This window comes from Mustela erminea, chromosome 2 (genome assembly GCF_009829155.1).
Source record: "Mustela erminea isolate mMusErm1 chromosome 2, mMusErm1.Pri, whole genome shotgun sequence".
NCBI lineage: Eukaryota > Metazoa > Chordata > Mammalia > Carnivora > Mustelidae > Mustela > Mustela erminea.
Window position 1 is genome coordinate 162,969,994 of NC_045615.1, and position 26,106 is coordinate 162,996,099.

The 26,106-nt window shown below is 38.1% G+C and overlaps 1 protein-coding gene and 1 long non-coding RNA gene across 3 annotated transcripts in view; both read left to right on the forward strand.

Annotated features, from left to right (window-relative positions):
- The window catches only part of CFAP299 (cilia and flagella associated protein 299), a 615,785-nt gene that overhangs the window by 63,244 nt on the left and 526,435 nt on the right, over positions 1-26,106 (forward strand). The window lies entirely within an intron of this gene.
- LOC116585260 lies at positions 17,884-18,685 on the forward strand. Its single transcript, XR_004283522.1, has 2 exons — positions 17,884-18,242; positions 18,290-18,685. It is a non-coding gene; the product is annotated as an uncharacterized LOC116585260 (long non-coding RNA).

Below are 26,106 nucleotides of genomic sequence, written 5' to 3' on the forward strand. Positions count from 1 at the left end.
TCATTGAGTTAAAGCCTCTGCCTTTGGCTTCAGTCATGATCCCACGGTCCTGGGATCGAGCCCCGCATTGGGCTCTCTGCTTCGCAGGGAGCCTGCTCCCCCACCGCCCCCTGCCTGCCTCTCTGTCTACTTGTGATCTGTGTCTGTCAAATAAATAAAATCTTGAATAGATAAAGAAGATGTGACATATATATATATATATATATATATATATGAATACTATGCAGCCATCAAAAGAAATGAAATCCTACCATTTGCGATGACGTGGATGGAACTAGAGGGTATTGTGCTGAGAGAAATAAGTCAAGCAGAGAAAGACAACCATCATATGATCTCTCTGATATGAGGAAGTGGAGATGCAACATGGGGGGTTTGGGGGGTGGAAAAGAATAAATGAAACAAGATGGGATTGGGAGGGAGAATAAACTATAAGAGACTCTTAATCTCACAAAACAAACTGAGGTTTGCTGGGGGGAGGGGGGTCGGGAGAGGGTGGTGGGATTATGGACATTGGGGAGGGTATGTGCTATGGTGAGTGCTGTGAAGTGTGTAAACCTGGTGATTCACAGACCTGTACCGCTGGGGCTAATAATACATTATACGTTTATAAAAAAAATTTTAAAAAGTAATAAATAAAATCTTTAAAAAAACACAAAAAGAATGTTAACATCCAGAAGAGGCTCTGAAGATCTAGGAGAAATCAGGAAGAAAATTCCCTACTTTAAAAGAAAAACTGAATTTCTAAAATGATGACACACTCCCACCATTTCTCTTCAAATTGTTTTAATACTTCTCTTTTTATATCTTTCAGTTTCAGCATTCCTAAGCAATAACAAGGTTAAGTGATGTCTGAAAAATATAAACAGCTGATAAATATATATTTTAGGGAACTGTATAACTTTGGCTTAACATGCTTGTGAAATGGGAATTTGTACATAGTTAGGAATCCTCATGATGGTGACAGAAAGAGGGAAAAAATGAGAAATTTCAGGTGATTTCAGATATAGTTACTTACAATCATTCAAAATTTTTAAAAACTAGAGTTATTAGCATCTCTAAAACCCTCAGAACCATAAATTTTAATAAATACATTGAAATATTTAAACCAATACGGGGGTCAGAAAATGTATGCTTAATGTATACTTTTCAATATATTATGCTAAATGTTCACCAGAAATATAGCTACCGCCTGTCAAGTAGGTATTATTATAGAGTGTAGATTAAAGTTATAAGACATAAACCAGATTTAAAATGTACTGGGGACTCACCAGTTTCTCAAATTTATTACAAAACCTTCTGTAAATGTTAGCCTTTTTATTTCTTTTGTTACTTATTTACAGGATATTCCTACAAAGTCTGTCAGATTATATCATTCTTAAAAGAAAATGGATTTCAATGAACATATGAAGAAAACATGTGTCTAAACGTCATTGAGATGTCAATGTTGATGACTGTTTCATGAACTGTATAAATTTGGGTTTTGTTTTCACAGCTTTTTTTATTTTAGCTTTTCTAGAAGGTAAAAAAATGTTCTGAAGCTGTGCTCTTCTAAATTTGGTCCTTACTGACAGGGAGGGATTTTTTGAAGCACCTGAAGTATGATACAAGCTTTGGAGAAAGATACCCCAAGATGATAGTATACAGGATTTCAAAGCAAAGAGGATTAGGAAGAGCAATAGATTTTGGAGAAAAGGGAAGGCGTGCCACTTGGAGTGTTTTATCAAGAAAGGGACACAGAAGAGAAGAGTAATCCTTCTGCTTTATTTGGCTGTGTTCAGTTTTGGTCTTTGCTTTTGGCAAAGCATGTGCAGACCCTGGAGAAGGTCCAGCGAAGATCAGCAGAAGTGATGTAAGGAATGGGACCAGCTCCTGAGAGAGGGCTCAGTGGGATCAGGACTGTTTGACTTGGAGAAGGGAGAACTAAGGGGTGATTTAACGGTCTTCAAGTATTTGAAAGGTCATTATATGGGAGATGCAGAACAGATGTTCTTTACTTCCACAGGAGACCAAATAAAAGGAAATACTTTTAAGTCGTAGCAAGAGAAAAAGTGCAGTTGGTCATAAAGATGGACATAACTATAAAGAAGGGATTAAACATTGAAACAGGTAACCTAGGAATATGGAAAGTTCAGTCCTAAGAGATCTTTAAAACTAGGAGTAGATAGCCATCTGCCTGGATGGTCTTTTAAGTGTCATTCCACCTCAGAGCAGGGAGCTCCTTTGTATCTCTTTCTGAAACTCACCCAGCTCTGAGGTCTATGCCTGCTGTTTCCACTCTTGCGGAGTTACCTGGAAGACAGTCAGGAGTATCTATCCAAGGACAGAAGCTAGAATTCAGCAGAGACAAAGCTGAAAGAGCGATCTTGTGTTGCCCTTGAGTATCTGATCGCCTCCTAACTCTGCAGACACTGGCGATGGACCAGAGAGGAGAAAGTAGTTCTCACTCATTTGTTGGAGAGACTGTAGTAAATGGTGTCTTTCTTTCTGAGAGCTTTCTGAACGTGCAGTGACAATTCAGGAAGTTGTATGAGCCACTGTTACACGGAAAGTCAGGCATTGCGTAGATTATTTCAGTCACAGGGAGCGGGTCTGTTTCTCCTTTCGCGGATAAGGAAACTGAAATTTAGAGATTTTAGTCATTAACTTAAGGTCCTTTAATGAGTCAGTGAGAAAGGCAGAATTCATGGCCTTCTTGTCTCTTTTTTCTATTCGGAGGAGAAATCACACATAACTAGAAGCATCCTCCATTGACACTGGAAGCTTTTGTAATTTTAAGAATTAGAATGAGTTCCAAAAATAATAGTCTCAGTTAGGAGAACATTAGAAAATATGTGTTGAATGAATGAGGACCGAGACTTAGGTTTTGGGTAAAATTTGGTGATGATATATGTCATAATTAAGTTGTTCCCCTCCAGGTAAAGGGCGTACTTGCAGTGAGCCCTGGGTGATATTTGGGATTGTTGTACCCCTGTAGCTAATGTAGCACTGTATGTTAACCATACTGGAATTAAAATAAAAAAAATAGATCACTCCCCTACATCAGATCAGCAACGTATGTATTCAAGATTGATTCCTTTGGTCATTTGATCCATAATTAAGACAATCGAATGGTGATGTTATGAATTGTAAAAGCTTTATAATTCAGAGATAACCTTTAGAGCTTGAGCATCTAGACTTCTAAAAGGCATGAATGACATGGGATGTTGCAAACTTTCACAATTAAGTTAAACACAAAATGATAATATAACTATTTTGGAAGAAATTAAAATAGTAATTTATATGTATAACTGGTACTTAATTTACTAATTCTTAGCTGTCCTCAATCATTATTTTATTTTTTCACTTATGAAAGTTTGTTTAGAGTTAACACAATCTGAAAATACTTCTGGGAAAATCTAGATACATAAGTGTATCTAGATTTATGTATGGATATAAACAGTCTATTTTCAAAATTTAAAAATTAACAATTATTGTACTATTAGCCTAAATAGTCTAGAAATAGTTTGGAAATAGACTAAAAAGTCTATTTTCAAAATTTAAAAATTAACAATTACTGTACTACAGCACTGATCTTGCTTTTAGGAAAATGGTACTGTATTTATTTAATGGAAAAAATTTTAAGAACCTGAAGCTATGTACGGTGCACTCTTAATTTGTGAGGGTAATAGAAATGTGAATTCTTTCCTTATTTTAGGAATGTGACTTCTTTCATTATTTTTTTGTACTGTTTTGTTGCTATGATACCATCTGATCCTTGGGAAGCTTATTAGGCAAATAGGTGTTTAGGAGTCCTTGAATGTTATTTTCTAGGATAAAATTTCCCTTTACCCAATTTCCCTTTTGCATTCCATAATTTAGACTTCTTCTACATGTAATGAAGAGAACAGTTATATACTGATGTAATAATAATAAGTAGCGTTTATTGAACACTTGCTGTCTGCCCACAGAGGGCGTCGCATAAGGTGGGTCTTCTGTCCCATGGTTTGCTTTCTCCATGGCAGGTATTAATCCAGATGCTCTGCCGGTGTTATCTCATCTAATCCTCCTACTCATATCTCACCTACGGGCTTTTATGAGGCCCTGTATGGGATAAGAAGCCTCACACACAGGTGAAGTAGCTTACAGAAGTCACCAGGATTTATACCCAGAAAACTGACCTTGCTTTTACCCTTGTACATGCTGCATCTCTATTTGAGACCGCTTGCCTGTACAAAACCACATGATGGTCATTTCAGCTGTTTGAAGATTTTTGCACCTTATTTCTGATTAGTATTCTGAATCAACATCCCAGTCTTACTTTTTGCTTATTAAATGCTGATAATCATAAAATCTTTACAATTCAAATAAACATGTTTGTTATAAGCTACTACAAAATGAGTGTGTTTTGCCTGATACATTTTGGAATAAAAGTTAAGCATGAAGCAGCCCCTTTCATTAAGGGATTCACAGTTCAGAGAGGAGAGTAACACATAAATTCAACTAAATATGTTGCTTGAAGCAGAAAGTGTTAACCAGTATAAAAGAAGTATAAATAACATATTCCAGAAGCACAGACGCAGGAGAGATTCATTCTCATTTGGCAAGTATGGTGCTGTGGACCTTGCTTTAGGAGAGAGAGCTAAAGGATTTGTATTAAACAGAATAACTGTGAGAGGGTGCCTGGGTGGCTCAGTGGGTTAAGCCGCTGCCTTCGGCTCAGGTCATGATCTCAGGGTCCTGGGATCGAGTCCCGCATCGGGTTCTCTGCTCAGCAGGGAGCCTGCTTCCCTCTCTCTCTCTCTGCCTCTCTGTCTACTTGTGATCTCTCTCTGTGAAATAAATAAATAAAATCTTTAAAAAAAAAAAAAAAAAAAAAGAATAACTGTGAGACATGTGGACACAATGTGCAGCATAAGAAATAGGACATTCTTTTTTTTTTAAAGATTTTTTAAAAATTTATTTGACAGAGATCACAAGTAGGCAGAGAGGCAGGCAGAGGGAGAGGGAAAAGCAGGCTCCCCGCTGAGCAGAGATCCCGATGCGGGGCTCGATCCCAGGACCCTGAGATCATGACCTGAGCCCAAGGCAGAGGCTTAGCCCGCTGAGCCACCCAGGCGCCCCAAGAAACAGGGCATTCTTTTCAGCAGTGTTTTGACTAGTGAGGATTCTGGGGAAAGCAGCAACACATAGATATATATCTTAAGTATTTGCTGTATTATGAACATAAAGAAATTGCACCTTAACACATACACATATACCCACCCATCTATCTATTCACTCTTATCAAATCTCTGATTAATCTAAGTTGAGATCTGATTGTCTTCTTTAATGGGTATGCATTTTCAACCTCAAGATTTAAAATGGAGTGTGAAAGTGTTTAAGATTCAAAACTGTAGCATTAATATTTGTGTGTTAGGGAAGAATCTGCTTACACTCAGTATTCTATTTGCTTAAAATGAGCAAATTTCAGCCTTTTAGATTGATAGTCTATAACTCCAAATTAAAATGCATAATCAAGAAATTAGTTTCAACTTGTGATTTTTATGTGTAAAAGTTCCTAAATTTATCTGTTGTATTTGAATGCTGAAGAGAAGTTAGTATTGCCCTTTATATATTTAACATACTAAATATATAAAAAGTATATAAAAATTATTTAAGCACTTTGGAAAGGTTTTCCCAATAAAACAATTAAAGTATTTAAAAAGAAAATTAAATATATTGAACTAATGAATGCATTTTTATATGTTTAATTCTGTTTAAATAGAACCTTAAACATTTCTAGGCTTCTAACCAAGATTTATCAGCAGAATTTAAAAGGGTAGAGAAAGGGTTTAAATTCGAATAATCTTGTTTCATCCCAAAGCCCCCTGTGCAATGACATCAAAAATTTGGCTAAAATTTAATCAGAATGGGTTTCAGAGAGAATGGGAGGAATGGAGTAGGACAGCAGGGACAGACCCAAGTATAGACCCAGACATTAGTGTCATTACTTGGGCATTGACTGTGGTGTTCGCCAGGCTCTGAAGTCTCCTCCTTGGATGGCTATGCAGGCAGCAGACATTTCCAAGAGGGACTGGAGTGGGGGGAAGGTAAAAAGACTGTGTGCGATTGATGAGGATGCGGAGAAAGGGGAACCCTCCTACACTGCTGGTGGGAATGCAAACTGGTGCAGCCACTCTGGTAAACAGTATGGCGGTTCCTCAAAAAGATAAAAATAGAAGTACCTTATAATCTAGCAATTGCTCTGCCAAGTATTTACCAAAGGATACAAAAATACTGATTTGAAGGGGCACATACACTCTGATGTTTATAGCAGCTTTATCAACAGTAGCCAAATTACTGAAAAAGTCCAGATGTCCATCCACTGATGCATGGATGAAGAAGATGTGCTATATGTGCGTGTGTGTGTGTGTGTTTACATGCACACGCACATATATGGAGTATTAATCATCCACACAACAAAGGAAACCCTACAATTTGCAAGTTGTAGGTGGAGCTAGAGTGTATTATGTAAGTGAAATAAGTCAAGTTGCATGTAATGTCACTCATATTTGCAATTTAAGAAACAAATCAGGCGAGCATGGAGGCAGAAAAAAGAGGGAGACAGAGAAGCGAACTGTAAGAGGACACACTCGGCGTTGCTGGAGGCAAGGTGAGCGGGATGGGCTAAGTGGGTGGTGGGAATTAAGGAGGGCGCTTGTGATGTGCAGTGGGTGTTACCCGTAAGTGATGAATCACTGAATTCTACTCCTGAAACTGATACACTGTGTGCTAACTAACTAGAACTTAAAGAGCTTGGAACATTACAAACGCGCTAGAAGAGTTTTCCAAGTTCTTCTTCCACAGCACTAACGTCATTTTCTTCCAATATATTTGCTGTTTATTGTTTCAGGTACAGACTTGAAATCCTCTACTGTGTTACTAGTTTTTCAATAAAAGTATGAATTTCAAATTAAAAAAAAAAAAAGGACTGTGTGTGAGCTCATCTGTGACACCTCCCAGGGTGGGATTCAGGAGCTGAAGATGTTCACAGCTATACAGACGGGATCGCAGCTGTGTTTGTAGCTTATCACGACTTTAGTAAGACTCTGTTTGTGCTCGTAGACTTCTGAGGCTGAAGCTTACCCTGTAAGAGTGAAAATAGGTGGAAGGAAATCTGAACAGTGGAAGAACTGAAATACTGCAGAGCCGTGGAGAGCGGACGCCTTAGAGATTCTTGCCGGAAGGAAGAGAAGCCCTTTCTTAGAGTTGGGTCTCACGACGCGCCGTTTGCAGGGAGTGTCGAGTTGTCCGCATTCTATGTATATTTTGAGTATCAACCCCTCACCAGATATATCATTTGCATATATCTTCTTCCACTTGGTAAATTACTTTTTGTTTTGATGTTGTCCTTCACATTTTTTTTTGAGGATTTTATTTATTTATTTGACAGAGATCACAAGTTGGCAGAGAAGCAGGCAGAGAGAGAAAAAGAGGAGGAAGCAGGCTTCCTGTGGAGCAGAGAGCCTGATGTGGGGCTCGATCCCAGGACCCTGGGATCATGACCTGAGCCGGAGGCAGTGGCTTAACCCACTGAGCCAAACAGGCACCTCCTTCACTGTGCAAAACCTTTTGATTTTGATGTTCCAATAGCTTAATTTTGGTTTTGTTTCTCTCATCTGAGGAGTCATAACTAGAAAAATGTTTCTTTTGTCAATGTAAAAAAAAAATTACTGCCTATGTTTTTGTTCAGGAGTATTTTGGTTTTAGGTCTCACATCTATGTCCTTAATTCAGTTTGAGTTTATTTTTGTGTGTGCTGTAAGAAAATGGTCATTTTATTCTTTTGCATATAGCTGTCCAGTTTTCCCAGCATCATTTGTTGCAGATTGTCTTTTTGCCATTGCATATTCTTGCCTCCTTTATCAACGATTAATTAGCCACATAAATGTAGGTTTATTTCTGAGCTTTTTATTCTGTTTTATTGATCTGTTTGTCTGTTTTTGTGCTATTTCCATACAGTTTTGATTACTACAGCTTGGTAGTGTAATTTGAAATCTGGGATTGTGTTACCACCAGTTTTGTTTGTCTTTCTCAACATTGTTTTGACTGTTTGAGGTCTTCTGTGCTTACATGCAAATTTTAATATTATTCTAGTTCTGTGAAAAATGCTGCTGCTATTTTGATAGGGATTGCATTAAATTTGTAGATTGCTTTGAGTAGTATGGACATTTTAGCAATATTTGTTCTTTTATTCTATAGGCATGGAGCATCTTTTTACTCTTTTGTGTTAGTTGTCTTCAGGTTCTTTCTTCAATGTTTTATAGTTTTCAGAGTATGAGTCTTTCACCTCTTTGATTAATTTTATTCCTCGGTTTTGTTATTTTTGGTGCAATTGTAAACGAGATTATTTTCTTAATTTCTGTATTTCTGCTGACTTTGTTATTAGTGTATAGAAATGCAACAGATTTCTGTATATTAATTTTGTATCCTGAAACTTTACTAAATTCACTTAACAGTTTTTGGCGACACCTTTAGGTTATTTTATATATAATATCATGTCTTCTGCAAATAATGGAAGTTTTACTTCTTTACTAATATGGATGACTGTTTTTTTTTTTCTTGTCTGATTGCTGTGGTGGGGGCTTCCATTACTGTGTTGAATAAAAGTGGTGAGAATGGACATCCTTGACTTATTCCAAATCTTAGAGGAAAAGCTCTCTGTTCTTCATCACAGAGGTTAGAAGAAAAATGAGACCAGGGAATATGTTCCTAATGAAAGAATAGGACAAAATCACAGCAGAAGAGCTAAATGAAACGGAGATAAGTAATATGGCTGATAGAGAATTTAAAGTAATGGTCGTAAAGATAGTCACTGAACTTGAGAAAAGAGTGGAGAATCTCAGTGAGCCTACAACAAAGACATAGCAAATATAAAAAGAACCAGTTGGAAATGAAGAACTAAGTAATCAAAATATAAAAATACACTAGAAGGAATTAATGGGGGGGGTGCAGAAGAGCATATCAGTGACCTGGAAGATAGGGCAATGGAAAGCAATCAAACTAAACGAGAAAAAGAAAAAAGGATAATAAAAAAATTAGAATGGGTTAGCTCAGTGATATCATCAAGCATAAAAATATTCACATTATAAGCTTCTCAGGAGGAGAAGAGAGAAAGAAGGGAGCAGAAAATTTATTTGAAGAAGTCGTAGCTATAAAGTTCCCTAATCTAGGGAAGGAAATAAACATCCAGATCCAGGAAACACTGAGAGCCTCCAGAAGGTCCACACCAAGACACAGGGCAATTAAAGTGGGAAAAAGTCACGGTGAAGAGAGAATGTTAAAAGCAGCAAGAGAAAAGAAAACAGTTATATACAAGGGAGACCCCAAAAGGCTATCAGCTGATTTTTTATCAGAAACTGCAGGATAGAATGGGATGTTATGATATATTCAAAGTACTGGAAAAAAAAAAAGCCTGCAACCAGAAATGCTCTACTTCATAAGGTTATTATTCAGAGTTGGTGAGATTACGAGTTTCCCAACAAACATAAGTTAAAGGAGTTCATCAACCACTCGTACAAGAAACATTAAAGGGAATTCTTTGAGTGGAAAGAAAAGGCCATAATTAGTAGTAATAAAATTAGGAAAGGAAACAATTTCACAGGTAAATGCAAACATATAATAAAAATAGTAAATTAATCACTTATAATACCAATGTGGAAGTTAAAGCACAAAAGCAGTAAAATCACAATTATACCTATAAAAATCAGTTAAGGGATTCACAAAATAAATGGGTGTGAAGTATGACATCATATACATAAAATGCGTGTGGGGTAAAAGCTTTTAGAATGGGTTCAAACTTAAGCGACCATCAACTTTATGTAGACAGTTATTCACATAAGATGATATATATGAATTTAATTATAAACACAAATTAAAAATCTGTAATAGATATACAAAAAAGTAAAGAAAAGGGAATCCAAGCATAACACCAAAGAAAGCTGTCAAACTTAAGGGGTGCTTGCTCTTTCTCTCTGTAAAATAAATTAAATCTTACCAAGGAGAAAGTAGGGGAGAGTGCCTGGGTGGGTCGGTCGGTTAAACATCTGACTCTTGGTTTCAGCGCAGGTCATGATCTCAGGGTTCTGAGATGGAGGCTTCCTTCCATGGTCAGCAGGGAATCTGCTTGAGGATTCTGTCCCTCTTCCCCTGCCCATCTTCTGCTTGCATACTGCACTCTCTTTCAAATAAATAAATAAGCCTTTAAAAATAAACTATAAGGGAAGAGAGCAAGAGAAGAAAGGAACAGAGAAGAACTGCAAAAATAACCCTAAAACAAGTAACAGAAATGCAGTAAGTCTGTATTTATCAAAAATTACTTTAAATGCTCCCGTCAAAAGAAATAGGGTGACTGAATGGGTAACAAATAAGACTCATCCATATGCTGCCTAAAGAGACTCACTTCAGACCTAAAGACACAAGTGGATGGAAAATGAAGGGATGAAAAAACATTTACCATGCAAATGGAAGCAAAAAGAAAGAGGGAGTAATGATACTTATATCAGAACAAATAGACTTTATTTTTTTATTTTTTATTTTTTTTTTAACAAATAGACTTTAAAACAAAGAATTTAACAAGAGACTAAGAGGGATACTACATATCGATAAAGGTAACCGTCCAACAAAAGGATACAGCAATTGTAAATATTTATGCACCCACCATGGGAGCACATAAAGAAAGAAACTGACAAGAATACAATAATAGTTGGGAGCTTTAACACCCCACTGATATCAATGGATGGGTCATTGAGACAGAAAATCAATAAGGAAACAGTGGCTTTGAATGATACATTAGACCAGATGGACCTAACCAATAGATTCAGAACATTCTATGCCCAAACAGCAGCATACACATTATTTTCAAGTACACGTGGAACATACTCCAGAAGAGATCACATCTTAGGTCACAAAACAAGTCTCAACAAATTAAAAAAGACTAAAATCATATCATACATCTCTTTTTTTTGACCCCAAGAATATGAAAGTAGAAATCAATCACAAAATAAAATTTGGAAAGAACACAAATGCATGGAGTCTAAATAACATGCTACTAAACAATGAATGGGTAAATTGAGAAATTATAGAGAAAAACAAATGCAAAGAGACAAATGGACAAACAAACAAACATAGCAGTACAAAGTCTCTGAATGCAGCAAAGGATGTTCCATGGGGGAAGATTATAGTAATACAGATCTACCTCAAGAAATAAAAAAAAATTTTCAAACAATTTCACCTTGTATCTAAAGGAGCTAAAAAAAGAACAAAGACCAAAGCCAGTAGAAGAAAGGAAATAATTAAGATTAGAGCAGAAATAAATGGGGACTAAAAAACCCCAAAAACCTAAGGAACCAATCAATGAAATCAGGAGCTATTCTTTGAAAAGCTAAAATTAATAAACTTTCAGCCAGACTCATCCTGAGAAAAAGAGAGGACCCAATAAAATCAGAAATAAAGGAGAAGTAGCAGCTCATAAGCACAAAACACAAAAGAGTATAAGAGAATATTTTGAAAAATTATATGCCGGTAATTGGACAATGTACAAGAAATGGACAATTGATAAACCTACACTGACATGTCATAATCACCCCAAACTTGTAGTTTACATTATGGTTCAATTCTGATGTTGCACAGCCTGTGGGTTTGGACAAAAATGTAATGATGTGTGTCCATCATTATAGTATCACACAGAGTATGATGCTGAAATTCTTTCTGTTCTGCCTATTCATTCTTCTCTCCTAAACACCTGGCCACCACCGATCTTTTTACCGTGTCTGTAGTTTTGCCACGTACAGAACATCACATCATTATAGTCGTCCAGTCTTTTCAGATTGGCTTCTTTCGCTCTGTAGTATGCATTTACGTTTCCTGCGCGTCCTTTCATTCCATTGTCTGTCTGTCGATTCACTCATCTACTAAAGGACAGGTTAGTTGCTTTGAAATTTTGACAATTATGAATAAAACTGGTATAAATATCCATGTGCATGTTTTTCTTTTTGTCTGTGGACCTAAGTTTTCAGCTCCTTTGTGTAAATAACAAGGAGTACAGCTGCTGGATCATATGGTAAGGATATGTTAGGTTTTGTAAAAAACTGCCAAACTCGATTTCAGAGTAGCTGTGCCGTTTTGCATTACCACCCGCAGTGAATGAGTTCCTGTGGCTCCACATCCTCATCAGCATTCAGTGCTGTCAGTGTTTGGGGTTGGGCCATTCTCATAGGTGTAGAGTGGTCTCTCACTGTTGTTTTAACATGGATTTCCCTGATGACATATGATATGGAACATCTTTTCATATGTTTATTTTCCATCTGCATGTCTTTTTTAGTGGGATATCTGTTAAGGTCTGTGGCTCATTTTGCAAATCAGGCCATTTGTTTTCTTGCATTTCGTTTTAAGAGTTGTGTGTCTGTTTTCGAAAACAGTCCTTTATCAGATGTGTCTTTTGTAAATATTTTCTCCCAGTCTGTGGCCTGTTTCATTCTCTCTCTAGTGGTTTTCCAAAAACATTCTTTTCTCAAAAAATTGCTGAAAGCAAGTACATATTGTCATTAGTATAAATGCTAGAAAATCAGTTGATACCCATATTTTAGGAAGCCTGACAGCCCAGTGTTATTAAAAAGTTCTATTAGAAGAATCCTGATTATGGGATGTCTTTATAATGGCCTATTTGAATTTGTCATTTAAAATTTTGGTTTTGTTTGTTACATCACAAATTTGTTAAGGCTTTGTGTTCTGATTGTAATTTAGTTCATGCATATTTTGTTATTTTTATTTTCACATTCTTTTATTTTTGTGAGGTTTTGTTTTGACAAAGGACCTACTGTTCTTTCCTTGAAAGTTTATAATTTAGTTCATTTGGCTGAAATGTGTTAAAAGTAGACAGAGATAATATAGAATCTCACCATATGTGTAAATGGCAGGGATACTTATTTGTTTGGAATTGTGAAACTATACATTTTTGCCCATCAGAAATAAAAGAAATATAGCAACTTTCTTTGTAACATTTCAGGGTCTTTACATCAACTTCATCCCACCAACTATTGTTTTGAATAAAATGAGAGTTCTCAAAAGATGCTATCATAATGAGCAAACCATATAATATGTATAAAGATATTTTATAAATTGCATCATTGTTTTATAATTATTGACTTCAAAAATAATTTATAATGAGCTCCCATGTGTAGATGTTGAAGTCTGGGGATTTGGTAAAGGCCCATAATGTTGACATTCAGAAGAAGGCCCATAACATTGACACTGGGGCAAGAGTTCTATCACAACAGTTCACCAGCAGTAAAATAATCCCATTTTGTATGTGAGTTCAAGGATAAATGCTCTGATATTTTAGTGATGGCTCTTTCCTTGAGAAGGTGCTCAGTGTATTTTATTTATACACTTGTACATATATAATTTAGTTTTTTAAAAAAATTATTTGATAGAGGGAGACACAGTGATAGGGGGAACACAAGCGGGGAGGGGGGGGGAGAAAAAGCAGGCTTCCTACCAAGCAGGGAGCCCGATGCAGGGCTTGATTCCAGGACCCTAGGATCATGACTCGAGCTGAAGACAAATGCTTAATGATTGAGCCACCCAGGTGCCTCTATTTTATTTATTTTTGATAAGAATCAGTCATTTTTAGCATTACAGAAGAAGTAGATTCACAATTCCGTGACGATTTGGAATCCAATCCTACTTCGTGTTCCATCATGTTGAGGGTGTTTCTAGTGATACATTTTAATGTAGGGAGGTTTTGTCGGGGTGCTTATGACATGCCCCACAATTCCACGGCTGGGCCCTTAAATTTCACGTTCTGTTCTCTTCCCAAAATGCAGCTCTATTTTTGTTTCTTTCTAGCTCAAAATCCTTTAATAACTTGCTCTCACTCATTGCTCCAGTGTGTTTTTCTATCTAATTCCTCTCCAACTCCCCTTCATATTTACTTTCACCAAAATAAACTGCTCCTGGTGTCTTCATGCAGGCCTTGGACTGCCCTGCTTTTTGCATATTCCTTTGTTGGTTCATTGTTGGATCACTGTGTGTTGGGGCCTTCTTTGTGCCAGGCACTGTTTTGTTCTCTCCTCCTCATATGTAATCCTATCTGTCATTCAAAGCCCAGCTGGAGCATTTCATGAAATCTTTCTTGGAGATCCCACGATAGCCCTATTTTCTTTTTCTTCTGAGATTTTATGACGTGTTGTGTGATCTGTATTTTTCACATGACCAGTCACATTCCATTTTCATTACCATTACTTATGTCAGGCTTTTAGAGCTTCTATTAGATTAGAGTCTCCCTGAGGATGTAGACTGTGTGTTGGTCCTTTTGCTTTCCCCATAATCCCAGCCTGGTGCGTTTTAGATTCATGTAAGCATTTGTGGAACAAATAACTAAAATTAGATTTTAAACCAGTTTAAATTCAAACTGATTTCTATGTTGAGAAATTAGGAACCAATAGATCTACTTTATGACATTTTGTAGTCTTGGTCCAGCAGCTTTCTAACTTAGTACTTACTGATTATTTATGGTCCCCTGAATTTTTATTTCTCTCTGTCTTGTCTTCCCCTTACTTAAGATGTTCCTGTAAGAAAGATAAGTGGTTGGAGGGGGGCAATAGAAGACAATTTAATGTAGACCCAATCAGGTTTTGAGCCTGGATGCCCGAAATGCCTTGGAAAGGGGACTCTATGAATGAAGTTTAGAAGGTCTGGGAAGTCCATGATACTATATACACATCTTGCTGTGGGTAAATGAGTAGTTTTTATCTAATTATTGAAAGCATCTTTTACACAAAAACAATGCAAAACAACAACAAATCCACTCTTCTCATATTTCTACTTTATCCCAGCATTTCAAAGAATGTCCCCATATATAGAAGGGTTTTTGGAAACTAAATTCTACATGTAAATTAATTTTAGAGATTATGATTTTCAGCAAAGCTCCATGCCTTAGAAATAGTCATTTAGAATAGTTTCCTAAGAGACCATTCAATAGTAGAACTTAGAGAAGTGAATGTCAAAGTTTTTTTTTCCCATCTTATTTTCTTTTCCCATCTTTTTTTTTTTTTTTAAGATTTTATTTATTTATTTGACAAGAGAGCGACACAGTGAGAGAGAGAACACAAGCAGAGGGAATGGGAGAAGGAGAAGCAGGCTTCCTACCAAGCAGGGAGCCCAGTGCAGGGCTTGATCCCAGGACCTTGGGATCATGACCTGAGTGGAAGGCGGCAGATACTTAACAACTAAGCCACTCAGGCTCCCCGATTTTCTCCCTTATCTTAATGAGATAAAAATACAAAAACGTTAAGTCAGTAGTCCCAGGGGCTGGTGTGCAATTATGGAAGAGCATGCAGTTTGTTCCCTAAATACTAAGAGAACGAAAAAAGAATGCTGCCTTCCTTAAACTTGGCCAAGACTTGAGGAGACAGAGAATGCAGTGACTCTGGAATGACACTCATTCCACTGAATGTGTACTTGTAACTATGCACCATCACTCAGGGTCCTGTAAAGTTGTTAGCATAATATACCTGATGGGAAACAGGTCTCTTTAGTTTAAGAAATAAATAATTTCCCTTACGAATCTAAAAGTACTGCCTTTTCCAGTGCTACCCATATTCAAAACAAAACAAAACATCAGTTTAGCCCTTCACACCATGGCAGGGAGTTGCATTTCCAAGTATGTCTTCTGGGACATTCGCATAGAGATCCTGAGTTCCTTACAAAAGAGACTTGCAGGGTCTTGCACTTCTTCAACTTTCTGCTTTTCTTCATTGTGTTATTTTTTCTTTAAGTGGAGTTGACTAATTCATTTATTTATTTAACCACTTTTTACTGAGTAAGTGTCCTGTGCCAGGACTGTGCCCCATGGGTTCAGTAATGAGTAAGACACAGTTTCCAGGGCCCAAATACTCTGCCATGACCCTGTAAATAATTAAATAGAATAAAGAATTTGTAGATGATCAATACATTTCTGGCATGCGTGAACAGTAGAAGTATCCAGGCGGAAAAGCATGTTCTCTCCATTAGGGTGTATCTAAGATAGGCCTCAGAGTCATTTCTGTGAAACCCAAACTGCCATATATATATAAAGAACAATGTACACAAGCACATATGCCAAAGTTTAGAAAGCCTTCTTACCTACATACCTTTCTTGAAAACAATATTTTAGGAAGCATTCTAAACGTCCCACTAGTATTTGACCAGGAAGCCAAGGATACTCAATGGAGAAAAGACAGTCTCTTCCATAATTGATTCTGGGAAAATTGGATATTCACATGTAAAAGGACAAAACTCCACTCCTATCTTACACCGCACACAAAAATGAACTTAAAATGGATTAAAGATATAAGTGTAAGACCAGAAACCACAAGATTCCTAGAAGAAGACATCGGAATTTAAAAAGCTTCTTGATATGGATCTTGGCAACGATATGGTAAATAAAACACATGTAACAAAATAAAAAACAAGTGAGACTACATTAAACAAAAACATTTCCACGTAGCAATGGAAATAATCAACAAAACAGAAAGGACAACCTACAGGATGGGAAAAATATTTGCAAATCATATATATCTCATAAGGGGTTAATATGCAAGAGGTGTAAGGAACTCATACAAGTCAGTAGCAAAAAGAACCCCCACAAATAATCCAGTTAAAAATAGGCGGAGGGTGTCTGGCTGCCTCAGTTGGTTAAAGCATGCGAGTCTTGATATTGGGGTTGTGAATTCAAGCTCCAGGTTGGATGTCAAGCTTACTTTAAGAAAAATGGACAAAGTACCTGAATAGGCATTTTTCCAGAGAAGGTAGTCAAATGGCCAGCTGGTACATGAAAAGGTGCTCAACCTCACTAATAAGGGAAAGGCAGATCAAAACCACAATGGGATACCCCGTCCTGTCTGTTAGAATGCCTATCATCAACAAGACAAGAGATAATGAACGCTGACAAGGACATGGAAAGAAAGGAGCCCTTCTGTGTTGTTAGTGGGATGTAAAATGGTACAACCAAAATGGATGACAACAACAATGTGGTAGTTCCTCAAAAAAGTGAAAAAACAAAAAACTACCATATGATCCAGCAATGCTATAAGAATATATCCCAATATATTCTTATAGCATTGCTGGATCATATGGTAGTTTTTTGTTTTTTCACTTTTTTGAGAACCTAGATGTCCATCAACAGATGAATGGATCAAGAAGATGTGGTATATATACACAATGGAATACTATGCAGCCATCAAAAGAAATGAAATCTTGCCATTTGCGACAACATGGATGGAACTAGAGCGTATCATGCTTAGCGAAATAAGTCAAGCAGAGAAAGACAACTATCATATGATCTCCCTGATATGAGGAAGTGGTGATGCAACATGGGGGCTTAAGTGGGTAGGAGAAGAAGAAATGAAACAAGATGGGATTGGGAGGGAGACAAACCATAAGTGACTCTTAATCTCACAAAACAAACTGAGGGTTGCTGGGGGGAGGGGGTTTGGGAGAAGGGGGTGGGATTATGGACACTGGGGAGGGTATGTGCTTTGGTGAGTGCTGTGAAGTGTGTAAACCTGGTGATTCACAGACCTGTACCCCTGGGGATAAAAACATATGTTTATAAAAAATAAAAAATTAAAAAAAAAAAAAAAGAATATATCCCAAAGAAATGAAGACTATGTTGAAGAGAAATCTGTACTCCCATGTTTACAGCAGCATTATTTATAGGAGGCAAGACATGGAAACAACCTTAGTGTCCATCAGCAGATAAGTAGATGAAGAAAAGTGGTCTATATGCACTATACATACACACACACACGTGCACACCTATGTGCAAACAACAGTGGAGTTCATTCAGCACCCCCCCAAAAAAAGAAGGAAATCTGCCATTCAGCACCCCCCCCCCAAAAAAGAAGGAAATCCTGCCATTTACAACAGTATACATGGATCTCAAGGGTACCTTGTTAGGTGAAATGAGTGAGACAGAAACAAATACTGCATGATCTTATCTGTGAAATCGAAAGAAAAGGAAAGAAAGAAAAAAGACCTAAGCTAATTAAAAATGAGATCAGATTAGTGGTTACCTGAGGCAGGGGCTTAGGGGACGAAGAATTGGAGGACGATGATCAGAAGGTGGAAATGTACAGTTATAAGATAAGAAGGTACTAGGGTATAGCGTACAGCACGGTCACTGTAGTAACACTGCTTGCTGTACAGTATACTTGACAGTTGTTAGGAGAATAAATCCCAGGAGTTCTCATCACAAGACCAGTGCTCTAACCCCTGAGCTATGGAGCCAGGAGTTCTCATCACAAGGAAAAAAACTTGTCCCCCTCTTTCTTTGCATCTGTATGAGATGATAGGTGTCGGTTAATCTTACTGTGGTAATCGTTTCATGGTATATGAAGGTCAAGCCATTATACGGTATACCTTAAATTTATACAGTGCTTTGTGTCAGTTACATTTCAATAAAAAGGGGTGGGGGGGGTAAAAGAAAATAAGCCAGAAAACATTAGAAAAAGAAGAGATCCCAGTGCCAGGCAAGAATAAGTTCTCAGCAAATACTTGCTGAATAAATTAATGAGAAGGAGTAAAAGAACCCTGAAAATTTAAAAAAACAGGATTACAGTTCGCAGGATCTCAGAGCGTCAGGATCAAATTCTATTAAAAGCATGCAGACATCAAAAAAAAAAAAAGGATTCTAGATGACCCAAAGAGTTATTCAGAATTAGTCATGGACAAACCATGGCATACTAAAGGGACTATTAGGGCCTGAAATGAGGAAGACCTGATCGCTGGGGTTATCAAATTTAGCAAATAAAAGTAAAGGATGCCCAGCTAAATGTTGGTTGCCGTAAACCCTCTCCTTAAATATTCAAAGTCCCCCTCTGGTTCTTGGGATCTACTAAGATCAGTGGTAGGTTCTGGAACAGTGGTTAGTGAGTTCTTTTGTTGAGAAACAGTCCCTGTTTCTCCCCCTGGGGGGAGCTCCCTGACCCTCTGCCTTACACATGAAGCCAATCAGATGTCCTGGAACTCTGGGATTTGTACTTTGGGGATCGGTCTTAGCTTGTGGTTGGGCTGGAGTTCCAGGAGGCCATCTGGTGAGCAGATCCCTCTTCTGATGGTGCAGTATTTCTTTCTTTGATGGGTGCCATATAGGTGCTTCCACATAGATTATGGGTAACACCCAGGTAGGACAATGAATGAATTTAGGCCTATGGGAGACTGACTGACTCTTGGGTTTGAACAGCTTGTGCAGGCCATTTCCTGTTAGTGTGTTCCAGCTGTGTTGCTGTGCCCGGGCAGCACCCCTAGCATCAGGTGACTGCTCCCCTATCTACAGCTCACATCCAGGATGTCCACAGCCCCTCTGAAGACAGTTCTCTGGAGTGGCCACGCCCATGCCCTCTGTGGACTTTAGAAATTATTTTTCTCAGGATCAGTGGTTTCTCCTGATTGATACCCTCCCTTGTCTCTGACCTATGTGGGTGCATGGTCTTCTGATCAGTCTTACGGCATTTCGGAAGAGAGAGGGACATTTCCTGCTCCAGTAGGACTCTCTTCTCTTCCAATGGCTCTTGTCCTAACCTTGGTGACCACATTCTAGCAATGCACGGATTATAGTGTAAAGAGTTTCTTCTGTGTTACAAAATTCCAAAGGTCAATATAACATCAGAAAAGGAATTATCATCCACACTTCCCTGCATGCTCTGGGTAAGAGTTGTTCTTGTGGTTATCATCAGTAAAGCACAGCTTTTGAGGTTCAGTGGGTGGCGGCATTCATGGTAGCGCCAAGGACGAGGAGTTTCTTTGGGAATGATGTAATCAGCATGAAAGAACTGGTGTTGGAGAAATGCAGAGACAAGATCCGTGTTGTTCTAATACAAACCACTTCTGAAGAGCCATGGTATTAGGTGTAATAATACTATTACCACCTTTTCCTTGCTGAAGGGGAAGGGGAAAGGAATTTAATCAAGAATAGCATACGTGATAACAAAGAACATGAAGAGGTAATTCCTAGATCTGTTCAAGAAGAGATGATTCCTAGACTTAGGAGGAATTGTCATGCACTAATTGGTCAAAACAAAAACAAAAACTTAAAATATATCTTTTTTGCCCCTTAAACTAAATTGTCATCAATCGCTAGATATCCTGTAGGCTCATGAATTTTTTAATACATTATTTAGTGAAATAGTTTATGTGATGGGGTGCTGTGTACTCCGGGGCCAGCCCAGCCAGAACCAGCACTTTGTCCAGGGAATGTCTAGAAGGTATGGTGATGTCATCTGGTCCTGGAGATTGTACAGCACCATCTATCGTGGGGGACAGTACCTCTTTCAGTGGGGTGAACACATACTTACAGGCCACTTGAGACACTGGGAATGGACATGGGCAACACGGACAACTAAAGAGGAATGACTTTTCTTTCCCTGTGTGGAGCTAATCAAAATTAAACCACTTGGAAATCTCTGCCAGATCTGGGACACCCTTGTGTCAACACTTAAAGTTGCATGAAGATTGAAAAGGTTTTGAGAACCTGGAAAGTAAATTAAATTCCATAATGAAGTCCATATAGAATATGACATTAAGTAGCCAAAAGTAATTTACAAGAAGATAGGATTGTAAAAAGAATTTTATTTTAAATTATTTTAAGAATGTTGGGGCGCCTGGGTGGCTCAGTGGGTTAAGCCTCTGCCTTCGGCTCGAGTCATGGTCTCAGGGTCCTGGGATCGAGCCCTGCATCGGGCTCTCTGCTCAGCAGGGAGCCTGCTTCCCTTCCTCTCTCTCTCTGCCTGCCTCGCTGCCTACTTGTGATCTCAGCCTGTCAAATAAATAAATAAAATCTTTTAAAAAAATTATTTTGAGAATGTCAGTTTTATAAATTTTTATGGGTGATAATAGTATTATATGTGTATTGGTCCACATATGTTCTATGCCTGTATCTATTCCACATAAGTATGAAATTATAATATGTGTGGGATTCCCTTCAAAATACTTGAGGGGTGGGGAAGAATGGGAAATGGTAGATAAAATGATTGACAGAAAACTTTGAATATTGTGGAAGTTGAGTGAGGTGCTTGGGACTTAATATACTACTCTTCCCCCTGGGTGTTAAATTTCTAAATTAAAAAAAGATTTAAACAAGTCCGCTGACACAGCGTTGAGTCAGGAATAAGGAAGCTACTCTACACGTCTTCACAGCATCTGTGTACCTCTCCTCCTCAGCTTTGAATTCTTAGAGCGCTTTGTGTTACTCTGGACAGCCTGTATACGGTGTGCCCTCTGCTACGACTGCATCGTAAGCTCTACTTAGTATTCCTTTTTATTAGTCATTTATTTTTTATCTTTCGGAAGGCCAGGCCCAGAATTTCTCACATTTTTCACATTGTATACTCAGCACATCTAGTAGGCACTCAACAGATATTTGTTGAATGAATAACAGATAATACATTACCTGTTTGAATTGAAAGGGTAGGTTTATAAGAAATGACACAGAGCAAATTCTTAGCTCTTTCTCCTGGTACTATTTCTCCATAGGGGGAATGATAAAATATATTTTCCTCATCTAATCTAACACATTCGGTAGTCCATATAAATTTCTGAGAACATGTGTAATTCTGGGGATAGCTTTGCTAAATCAAGGATTATTCTCACCCCTTCCTTTTATCAGTCAAGAAAGGAATCACTGAAAATTTAAGGAAGGAGGCATTTTGGGGGGCAGTGAGATTTGCAATTCACGAGACAGACTCAGGTGGAAACCCAGATGTGTCTGAGGAAGGCAGAGAGGGGCCAGAGTTACTAAGATGAACCACTGTGAGTGTAGTTCTCATTTAGGTCCTCTGTGCCAAATAGGGATTGAAATTAATTTAGTGGGGATTGGTTGGGTTTATATGCAAATGAGGGATTGAGGCTTGTTAAACCGAATTGGCCCCTTTAGAAATGAAGAATGCAGATGATTCCATTGCCACGGTGAGGGGGAATGCCAAGTCCAAGCTGAGGGCTTTGTTGCTGGCTTGAAAGTTCACCCAGTTCGTAGTTCCTTCAGTGAGGATGTGTGTAAATTCCTTCTCTCCTTTAATGGCTTCCCCACCCTTTTTTAATGGAGACTCTTAGCTAGACTTGCTTGTTGCATTTTGAAATCGGCTTTACACTTTTCTTAGGGAAGGACTGATTCAGGCTTCTGTGAAGGTAATGTTTAGTGGTACTTTGTTGTTCCGTTTTCTGTTCCTGGGTCTTTTCACTTAGAATCTTTGTAAACACAGGTGTATAAATAGAATTGTTTTCAATGAAAGGAAACCTTGCCCTCAGCAAGCCTCTGAACAGTTGTGTTCTGCACCTGCAGTAATAAAATTTGAGAGAGATAATGTATTGAATTTTAATCGCATGTTGCCTTGTTACGTATTCACTGTTTAAAAACATTTACTTTATTGTGCAGTTGTGAGTAAAAGGGCAGTGTTGCCAATTAAGCCACTGAATGGCCTGGGGAGTGATTTTACACTGGGGAATGATTATAGTCTTGTGTAAAAATAGCAGGCAGACAGGTTAAAGTGAGAAAATCTGGTAAACAATCTTGATGAAAGTTGGTCTCACTAGAAATGCTTGTGTGTGTGCGTTTAAATTTCTAGATGAAGTTGGGTTATTTTTGTCCAAGTACACAGAAGGGAGTTATTTAGTCAACAACTTTGTATACTAACATTTTGATAATGTCAGTGTATTTAATAAAATTGACCACTAAAGGACAACAGAATTTGCCCTTTTGGCATAAGAATTATCTTGAGCTGCTTGTTTTTTAAGAAATAGCAGATGAAAAGCTCTGAAAGCCAAGTAGAAGTTACCCTTTTGTAAGGGACTTGAACAACTTTCACACTTGTGAGGGCAGCTTTCATTTGTAAGGTGTCTTCCCTGTTTGTAACAGGAAGAGGAGGTTGACTAAACCTCTAGAAACTCTTATCAGTGAGAGGGCTCCCACCTAAATCTGCACAACAACTGTACCCTTGTTTACTGTATTTTGCTGGCACCTTTTTATCTTTAGCTGGAGATGGTATTTAAGGTGGTGGCGGGGCCACTTTGAGAATGTACTCTGTTTTCCTGGTTCTCTCCCATGTAAATAGCAGGTTTACCTGATACTAAACTTGTGCTTGTTTTTCTCCTGTTATTCTGTCTTTTATTATAGTAGGGTTTCGACCGAGAACCTAGAGGGGTAGAGGAAAAATTATTATTTCTCTATTATATTACTAAAGACAGTTTCACAGAATTCCTAGAGCTTTTAGGTTTTTTTTAAATTTGACTTTTTAAAAATACTAGTCTGACATTTAACATATTGATTGTTTCTGCATTTATTCCCCTGAAAGGCTATTGCTTATTTAATAGAAATTACTTCAGTTATCTTTTTATTTATTTATTTATTTATTTGACAGAGAGAGAGATCACAAGTAGGCAGAGAGAGAGAGAGGGAAGCCGGCTCCCTGCTGAGCAGAGAGCCTGACGTGGGGCTCGATCCCAGGACCCTGAGATCATGACCTGAGCCAAAGGCACTGGCTTAACCCACTGAGCCATCCAGGCGCCCACTTCAGTTATCTTTTTGAAGGGAATTATGGGAGGGAAGCAGATGTTATTCCTATTATCCATTTGTTGTTACTATATATTTTAATGTAGTCATTACCGAAAGGTCCCCCAATAATGGTTCTGTGATTAAAGGAGCGAGACTGATACAAAGTGAAGGTCAAGCAAAGCTTTATTTCGTGCCAAGCATCAAGAATCAACCCGAATGTTTGGGGCTGCACCTCTTACAGAGAGGGCGACCCCTCTCTGCTTCACAGAGTAGCTTTTAGGGGCAAAGGCCATGCAGTTGGGCCTGGCCATGCACAGGGAGCCAATGAGATTGTAACACACAGAGAAAGCTACACAGTTATGGTAGGTCACACATAAGTGACCAATTGAATTACAATTTACCCTATAGTAGACATTCAAACTAGCCTATCACCTTGGTCAGAATTGGCACCCAAAAGGCACCCAAAGGGTGGGGCTCATACTCCTTGGTAGCTTGGGAGACAGTATGTACCCCCCCTGATTGGATACCTCCACCTGGCCTGACCCACCTGGGCTTTGATACCTGGGACTGGTTTTTTGGGATTGTTTTTAAGTAAGTCCCCTGGGAGGAAGGGGGCAGGGACAGTTTAAGTTTTACTGCGTAAACAACAAAATGACTGTTTAATCCAGATGGAATCACTGGCTAAATAGGCCCTTACATTTACATTATGTTTTGCTGTGTTTTCTGGAAGGCTGTGGATATTTTCTTTATATTGGGCTAGAGAGTTCTCCGACAATTTTCCAAAAGATAGAGAATATAAGAAAATGAGAGTATCTGCTGTTCTTCATCCTCAGGAAGAAAAGGAGAATCTAAAAGCCAGAATGCATGAATTTAGGTTACATATATGTTACAGTTTTGGTTACATATACGTCAGAATTTTTAGAGATTCAGCGTAGCATAATGTGGGATTTTCCAAACTTGCCTACTCATAAGACTCTTCTTCGAGGGCCCCTTGTTAAGGTAGATTCTTGGGTCCCTCAGTCCTGCTAGATCAGAATTTTCAGGGAGATAAGCCTGGGATGCTTGTTAATCATAGAAATAGTAGGTATTAAAATATTGCAACAGATCTAAAAAGTGATTTTTGTTATATGGTCTGTATTTGTTAAAAAAAAACAAAATTTAACTGAGTAAATTTTAGAGCTCCTACTGGCTTTATTCGGTGACTTACAAATCCAGCAGCAGCCCATCTAGCAAACAGAAAGTTGCCTAGAAGAGCTGTAGAAAATGAAAGACGTAGATGGAAGGGGTCTGACACAGAAGTCCTAGTAGCAGGCAGCTGTTTGGGGCAAGATCCTCTTTCTTTGGAGGATGGGAGGGATCTGCCAAGATTACCTCACTGCTGCTGACCAGGAAATTCCAGATTGACTGGGAGTACGAGACTAATTAAATTAGGTATTCGGTCTCAGTTTGGTGACATGAGTCGTAGCACAAGTGACTCCATTTTGGTCCTGTTGTCTCTTTTTTAAAAACACAGCTATGCATAAATGCTTATGCATAGAAAGTATATTATCTATATGCAAATGATCTTAATCTACATCTGTTAACATTTGAAATGACCTAATAAGCAACCCACAGGCTGTGGGAAGTTAACATTTGAAGGAGACAGTTATCTGAATCTGCAAGAGAGAGTTTATGAACTAATATAAGTGATGTTAGACATAATTTTGCATTGATGAAATAGGAGCTCTGAAGATATGTGGGTTGGATAGAAACTGTACAGGCATTGCCACTTTTGCATGGCTGGGACAGAAAAATTAGCATCCAGCAGCATAGTCTTCTCATACAAATAGGTAGACTTTCTTTCAGTCCTTTAATCCTACACTTCAAGGAGGGCCAATGCATGGTTCAGCTACACACTCAGATCTGCTAATCCTGCCTCCAGAATGTTATGTTTTTTATTGCAGAATTCATCAGTAATGTGAGACCCCTGTTGGAAAGCCCAAGGACATGTGAGGACTTCATTTAGTTTAGAGAACTGGATTTGTGCCTCCTTGGTGTAGGTGTTTACAAATGTGGTAGAATTCACTGTGAAGCTGATTTTCTTTCTCATATTTTCCATATTTTGTTAATCAGTTGTAGGGAAAGACATTCTTAGCATGGACCTCCCTTTAACCATTCCAGGCTACTAAGTGTGTGATACTTTGGACAAAATGTGACCAATTTTGAGTGACCGTTGTTAAAAGATAAACTGAGGCATATGCAAAATTTTATGAGTTTACTTGAGCAAAAATCAATTTGAATCCAGCAGTGCCAAACTAGAAGTCATTCAGAACTCTCCTCAGACAAGGAGTTAAGGGAGATACTTACATAGAGAAGGTACAGATGCAAAGCAAGGAAACTATTGCATTGGCTATAGTTAAAGGCTAATTGGCTGTTTAGGACTGGTTGTCCACAGTGTTCTGTTTTATAACCATAAGGCATTTACAGGCTTAGGTTTTGGTTTGTTTATGTAGACCATGCAGACATTAGCATCACCTCTGTCTAGTGCCTTCTTGTTTAATTAATTTAATACCAGAAATGTTT